Source organism: Pipistrellus hanaki, assembly GCF_964339955.1.
Source record: "Pipistrellus hanaki genome assembly, chromosome: 21".
In the NCBI taxonomy this organism is placed as follows: Eukaryota; Metazoa; Chordata; class Mammalia; order Chiroptera; family Vespertilionidae; genus Pipistrellus; species Pipistrellus hanaki.
In genome coordinates, this window is record NC_140523.1 from 2,692,062 (window position 1) to 2,699,762 (window position 7,701).

Here is a 7,701-nt window from a genome sequence, read left to right on the forward strand (position 1 = left end):
TCCTGATTCTGCTACCTTTCAGCCAACAGATAAAATAGAAGCACACTCTAAATCCATCTTAGCCCTAGCCAGTTTGGCTGACAGGATAGAGCATCGACCTACGGACTAAAAGGTCCCAGGTTCGATCCCAGTCAAGGGCACATGCCTGGGTTGCAGGCTTGATTCCCAGGAGGCAGCCAATCGTTACGTAATTCTCTCTCATCACCGATGATTCTATCTCACTCTCCCTCTTCCCTCCTCCCTTTCTGAAATTAATAAAAATATATATAAAAAAAATAAATGAATCTTAGTAGTGTGTTTCTTGTAATAAAACCTGAAATGTCTTTGGAAGTGCACTTGGAAAACTTACGTTATATTAACTGCTTTCAGACAGGGGTGCTGGAAGGAGGTGAGAGATTTTTCACTATGTACACCTTGAATTTTGAGTCATGTTCACTATTAAATTTTTTAAAATCAGAGGATAAAATATAAGTGTGCTGAACAACATAAATGAGTTAGAAACAAATGGTTTAAGATGGTTGTGGGCTCGATCCCCATTGTGGGGCATACAGGATGCAGTGGATGAATGATTCTCTTTCATCATTGATGTTTCTCTCCCTCTTTCCCTTCCTCTTTTTTTTTTTTAAATATATTTTATTGATTTTTAACAGAGAGAAAGGGAGAGATAGAGAGCTAGAAACGTCAATGAGAGAGAAACATCGACCAGCTGCCTCTTGCACACCCCTACCAGGGATGTGCCCGCAACCAAGGTACATGCCCTTGACCGGAATCGAACCTGGGACCCTTCAGTCCGCAGACCGACGCTCTATCCACTGAGCCAAACCGGCTTCGGCTCCCTTCCTCTTTTTAAAAAAAATATATTTTATTGATTTTGTACAGAGAGGAAGAGAGAGGGATAGAGAGTTAGAAACATCGATGAGAAAGAAACATCGACCAGCTGCCTCCTGCACACCCCCTACTGGGAATGTGCCTGAAACCAAGGTACATGACCTTGACCAGAATCGAACCTGGGACCTTTCAGTCCGCAGGCCAATGCTCTATCCACTAAGCCAGCGTTTTCCAACCGCTGTTCCGCGGCACACTAGTGTGCCGCGAGATGTTGCCTGGTGTGCCGTAGGTGCAGACAAGACAAGAATTTTATAATTTTTCACTATTTTGTTTACTTAATATTTCATAATAAAGTAATTATAAAATACTTTCTTTGTGTTTATTTGATTCCTATTCAAGAGAATTACTTTATATATAGTCAATATAGGCACAGAGTTAAATTTTTTAACATTTTCTAATGGTGGTGTGCCTCGTGATTTTTTTCATGAAACAAGTGTGCCTTTGCCCAAAAAAGGTTGAAAAACACTGCACTAAGCCACACCGGTTTCGTCTCCCTTCCTCTTTATATATATATATATATATATATATATATATATATATATATATATATATATATATATATTTTTTTTTTTTTTTTAAAGAATTCAAAGGCTTGGATAAGGCAAAAATGATTATTCACCACTACTCTAAGAAAATAAAATTTCAAATTATAGAGGGATTTAAGTTAACATCTTCTGAGTTTATGACTTATAAACAAAGAAAGAAAATCTATGTTTAGTGCAGTTTGGGAATGGAGCAAAATGAGTTGCATGCACGCCATCTGCCATCTTCCTTGGAACCGTGTGTGGGTATACACATAGCTGCTTCCTTTGTGTCCTTCCTGCTTCATCTTAAACGTCACCTCCTCAGAGAGGCCTTCCCTGCCCATCCAATCGAAATGAGGCTCCCATCACCATGACACTTGTCACTTCCTGGTCTTTTTTAAAAAAATATATTTTATTGATTTTTTACGGAGAGGAAGGGAGAGAGATAGAGAGCTAGAAACGTCGATGAGAGAGAAACATCGACCAGCTGCCTCTTGCACATCCCCTACCCGGGATGTGCCCACAACCAAGGTACATGCCCTTGACTGGAATCGGACCCGGGACCTTTCAGTCCACAGACCGACGCTCTACCACTGAGCCAAACCGGTTTCGGCGACTTCCTGGTCTTTTCTGACTTGTGGATTTCTGCCCCATTAGAATGTAAGCAACAGGCAGCCGATCAATGATTCTCTCTCTCATCATTGATGTTTCTCTCTCTCTCCCTCTCTGAAATCAATTTAAAAATATATTTAAAAAAAGAAAAGAAAAGAAAATAAGCTCCATAAGAATAGGTATCCCAGTCCATGCAGTATCTCAAGTTTCTAGAACAGTACCTGGTACATGGAAGAAGCTCCATAGCTGTGCTGGGAGATAATATTTTGAGCATCAAACCAGCTTCAATCCTGTTTGCGGTGCACCCTGGGAAAAAGAAAGAGAGATTGCCACTCGTGAAGGAACAGGGGGTAGGCAGGAATGAGGCAGTCTGTGTGTAAGTCACTCAGCGTCTGAGCAGCAAGAGAAGCTGCAAAGAGCAGGAGGAAGGCTGCAGGAAACCATAAAGGCCTGTATTTGAAAGGTCTCCCAGTCAAGGTCATCCCCGAGCCTCTGTGATGAGCAGGGTTGAGTCTCTATTTTTTTTTAAAAATATATATTTTATTGATATTTTACAGAGAGGAAGGGAGAGAGATAGAGAGCTAGAAACATCGATGAGAGAGAAACATCGATCAGCTGCCTCCTGTATACCAGCTACCAGGGATGTGCCCGCAACCAATGTACATGCTCTTGACCGGAATCCAACCTGGGACCCTTGAGTCCGCAGACCGACGCTCTATCCACTGAGCCACACCAGTCTCGGCAGGGTTGAGTCTCTAAAGGAGCCACTCCAGGCAAAGGAAGGGAAACCGGGAGAAAAGCAGAACTGCTGGGATCTCCGCCTCTCCTTTAATTGCTACCAGAGGCAGGAGGACAGAAAAGGGGGGGCAGGCCTGGGAGCTGTGGTGAAGCAGGGAGAAGGCAGCAAGCCCTGGTCTGCGGCGCCTGAGGCCATGTCACATCGGGAGTGGAAGCTGCTCCCCCCGTTTTATTTTTTGCTCCCCCATTTTATGTACCAGGAATCCTTATCCTCAACCGGGGCCATTCCAGGTCCGCGTTACATCCCTGGAGGTACTGAGTGCTGAGTGACTTTTATTTCATACAGAAAAGACGAAGTCAAAAGGGGACAAATGCAGCTGACACGGGTGATTACAAAGTGGCTGTGTTGCCGAAACCGGTGTGGCTCAGTGGATAGAGCGTCGGCCTGCGGACTAAAAGGTCCCAGGTTCTATTCCGGTCAAGGGCATGTACCTTGGTTGCGGGCACATCCCCAGTAGGGGGTGTACAAGAGGCAGCTGATCAATCTCATTGATGTTTCTAACTTTCTATCCCTCTCTCTTTCTTTCTGTAAAAACTCGATAAAATATACTTTAAAAAAAAAAAAAAGTGGCTGTGGAGTGAATGGGGGAAATTATTTCCTTTCCAATCATGTCAGCTTTCAGTTCAACAGATGATTCGAGTTTCCGTTTTTTCTATTCTCTTTCATTAAAAAAAAACAAAAAAACCAAGAGGTAATATATTCACATAGTTCAAAATTCAAAAATCAGGCTGAAACCGGTTTGGCTTACTGGATAGAGCGTCAACCTGCAGACTGAAGGGTCCCAGGTTCAATTCCAGCCAAGGGCATGTACCTTGGTTGCAGGCACATCCCCAGTGGGAGCTCTGCAAGAGGCAGCTGATCGATGATTCTCTCTCATCGATGTTTCTAACTCTCTATCCCTCTCCTTTCCTCTCTGTAAAAAACAAATCAATGAAATATATTTTTTAAAAATTCAAAAATCACAAATGAGAATAGCATGAAAAGTGCTTAGACCCACGGCTGCTCTCCACCTCCCTCTGTGCAGGGGTCTTCAAACTACGGCCCTCGGGCCACATGCAGCCCGCAGAGGAGTCTGATCCTGCCCGCCAGGTTTTTTGGGCAGTGAGCGCAGCCGAGGTGTTACGGTAGGAATTAGTAGTTCATATAGTCCGGCCCTCCAGCTCTCTGAGGGACCGTGATCTGGCCCCCACTTTAAAAAGTTTGAGGACCCCTGCGAGATCTCCTTGGAGATGACAAGTGTCAACAGGTCCCAGAATCAGCCCAGAAATATTCTCCTGGACACAAGGAGACGGGACCAGAAGTACTGGGAGCGCGTGCAGCAGCTTTTCCATGAAGTGAGCCAAGGCTGAGGGCCCTGCTCTTCCTTCTTCACTGGGAAAGAAGCAGCAGTAATAGGAACCAGCAGGAGGGGGGGGGGGAAGAGATCTCCTCTCGGTTCATTTGCCCATCTCATAGCATGAAGAGGAAATGGGGAGGGGAAAGCCAGGTGTCAGGTGCTTTTCATCCACCACAAAGCTAGTGGAGCTTTAGAGAATGATGGCTAGCCTGGCCGGCGTGGCTCAGAGGTTGAGTATCGACCTAGGAACCAGGAGGTCACGGTTCGATTCCCAGCTAGGGCACATGCCCTGGTTGAAGGCTCCACCCCCAGTGTGGGGGCCTGCAGGAGGCAGCGGATGGCTGATTCTCTTCCATCATTGATGTTTCTCTCTCTCTCTCTCTCCCCCTTTCCCTTCCTCTTTAAAATCAATAAAAAATACATATATATTTTTAAAAAGAACTCAAAGGTTTGAATAATGCAAAAATGATGATTCACCACTACTCTAAGAAAATCAAATTTCAAATTATAGAGGGATTTAAGTTAACAGTAAGAGGCATGCAGGAGGCAGCTCGTCAATGGTTCTCTCATCACTGATGTTTCTCTTTCTCCCTCTCCTTTCCTTTCTGAAATCAATGAAAAAATAGTATACTTCAAAAAACAAAACAAAACAAAAAACCATAAAGAAAAAGAATATGGTTCCTTAAAGGTTAAATAAAAAAAAAGTTGAAACTGGTTTGGCTCAGTGGTAGAGCGTCGGCCTGCGGACTGAAGGGTCCCAGGTTCGATCCCGGTCAAGGGCATGTGCCTTGGTTGCGGGCACATCCCCGGCAGGGGGTGTGCAAGAGGCAGCTGGTCGATGTTTCTCTCTCATCGACGTTTCTAGCTCTCTATCTCTCTCCCTTCCTCTCTGTAAAAAAATCAATAAAAAAAATAAATTTAAAAAAAAAAGGAAAAGAAACTGGGAGGGCAGGAGGGAATGGGTCTGGAGCTCAACTACCTGGGCTCAGTTTTGGTTCCAATACTTGCCAGCAGTGTGAAGCTGGGCAAATTAAACTCCCGTGTGTCCGTGTCCTGATCGCGATAACACACGGAGAGAATAACAGTCCCCCAGCGGGGTGCTGTGTGTTCATCGGAGCTCCTCTCCCATGGGGGCCTCAGAACAATGCCTGCCACACAGTGAGCTCCATGCGGCTCAGCCCCTACTACCTTTCACCCAGGGCGGGCAGATCACGAGGATTCTCCTGCTTTCCTACTACACAGCCTTTTTAATACTTTATTTTATTTAAAATATATTTTATTGATTTTTTACAAAGAGGAAGAGAGAGGGATAGAGAGTCAGAAACATCGAGGAGAGAGAATCATCGATCAGCTGCCTCCTGCACACCCAACACCGGGGACGTACCTGCAACCAAATTACATGCCCTTGACTGGAATTGAACCCAGGACCTTTCAGTCCACAGGCCGATGCTCTATCCACTGAGCCAAACCGGTTTCGGCTACACAGCATTTTTAATACTTTAAAAAGATATTGGCTTGTAGGAACAGGTCATAAATAACTTCAAAACGCAATGGGTATTTCAACACGTAAAAACGTTTTGTTTTGTATTCGTTCAGTAGAAACTTATCTGGCCTCTGGGTCAAGTTAGCAATGAAACTACTGGTTTGCAATTAAGAAAAGGCCTGTCCGGGCCTGTTTTGCTGACAAGGAAGTTCTTGGAGGTAAATCCGGAAAGGGCAGGATCACAGACGGACTCCTGGTAGTGGTTGGAGAGGGTAGAGGGTGTGAATAATGACACAGCAAGCACCTGCCAGGAAGAAGGAGGGAAAAAGGGCTTAGGATGGGCTGTTTCAGGGAAAAACAGCTTTAAAATATATATATTGATTTTTCACAGAGAGGAGGGGAGAGGGATAGAGATCCAGAAACATTGCTGAGAAAGATACATCAACCAGCTGCCTCCTGCACACCCCCCATCAGGGATGTGCCCACAACCAAGGTCCATGCCCTTGACCGGAATCGAACCTGGGACCTTTCAGTCTGCAGGCCCACGCTCTATCCAGTGAGCCACACCGGTTTTGGCTAAACAGCCTCTTTGCTGGTCTACCTGTTCCCCATGGTGTCAGGCGGGGAATGACTCTTAGAAACGAAATGGAGAAAGTTCAGTTTCAGCTAAAGAAGCATCCTTTTGTGTGCCCAAATGAGAGCACAAATCACATTGCTAAGGCGCGGGGTCAGGGGACACAGAAGGTACCTAAGATCTATGTCGAGGGCGTTGGGTACCAGTCCTCACTCTGGCCTAAGCAGCTGATGCGGAATGGAGACAAGTCAATGAACAACGGTGTCCTTTTAAAAAGAAGGGGCCAGGCCCTGGCTGGTTGGCTCAGTGGATAGTGCGTCCGACTGAAGAGTCCCGGGTTCAATTCCCAGTCAAGGGTACATGCCGGGATTGTGGGCTCCATCCCCAGTAGGGTGTGTGTGTGTGTCTACGTGCAGGAGGCAGCCGATCCATGATTCTCTCTCATCATGGATGCTTCTGTCTCTCTCTTCCTTCCTCTCTGAAATCCAATAAAAATAATAAAAAAAATACATAAATAAAAAGAAGGGGCCAGAACTAGTTTCTAGGCCCCAGGACCGTGGTCAGCAAACCCGCGGCTCGCGAGCCACATGCGGCTCTCTGGCCCCTGGAGTGTGGCTCTTCCACAAAACACCACGGCCTGGGCGAGTCTATGTGGAAGAAGTGGCGTTAGAAGAAGTTTCAGTTGAAAAAATGTGGCTCTCCAAAGACATGTCTGTCAAAAACGAAGAGTAGCTGAAGGTGCCTTTCTGAAAATGCTAATAATGAGAGAGAGAGAGAGAGAGAGAGAGAGAGAGAGAGAGAGAGAGACCTCCTTTTCTCTTCCCATTCAATTCAGAGGGAAGTTTAGGTTTTCAGATATTCCTGTGGTCTGCCTAGAGACGCTTCCAGGACCAAGTAGGAAGAAGCAATGAAAAAAAATAAAAATAAAAAAATAAAAACAATGGGAGATACCCTTCAAGGAATCAAACTCTGTTTTGCCCCATTCTCTGAGACAAGATGGGGAAGAGAGAAGACTGTGATCATTCAAGCTTCAAACTGCCCAGTGGACAAATATTGCCCTAGATATTTGCCCTAGATGGGTGGCTCTCCACCCTTTTAATGCCTCGACCCTTTTAATACAGTCTAGTTCCTCATGTGGCGGTGATCCCTAACCATAACATTATTTTCGTTGCTACTTCATAACCGTAATGTTGCTACTGTTATGAATATCTGTGTTTTCCGATGGTCTTAGGCGACGACCCCTGCTAGAGGTTCTCAACCTGGGGGTGATGCTACAAGGTGACCTCGGGGACCAGCCAGGACTATGGGGTCCTGATTCACGGACCCAGGACACCCCAACAGGCCTTCTCCTCTGAATGGGCCACAGGAAGCTAGCACACCTTGCAGTCAAAGCAGCTCAAGTCAGATGGGACCCCGAGGGACATGGGAATGGGGGGTGCGGGGGGGTGGCTGGCTGCTTGGTTGCAGAACCTCGGGTCCTGTCAG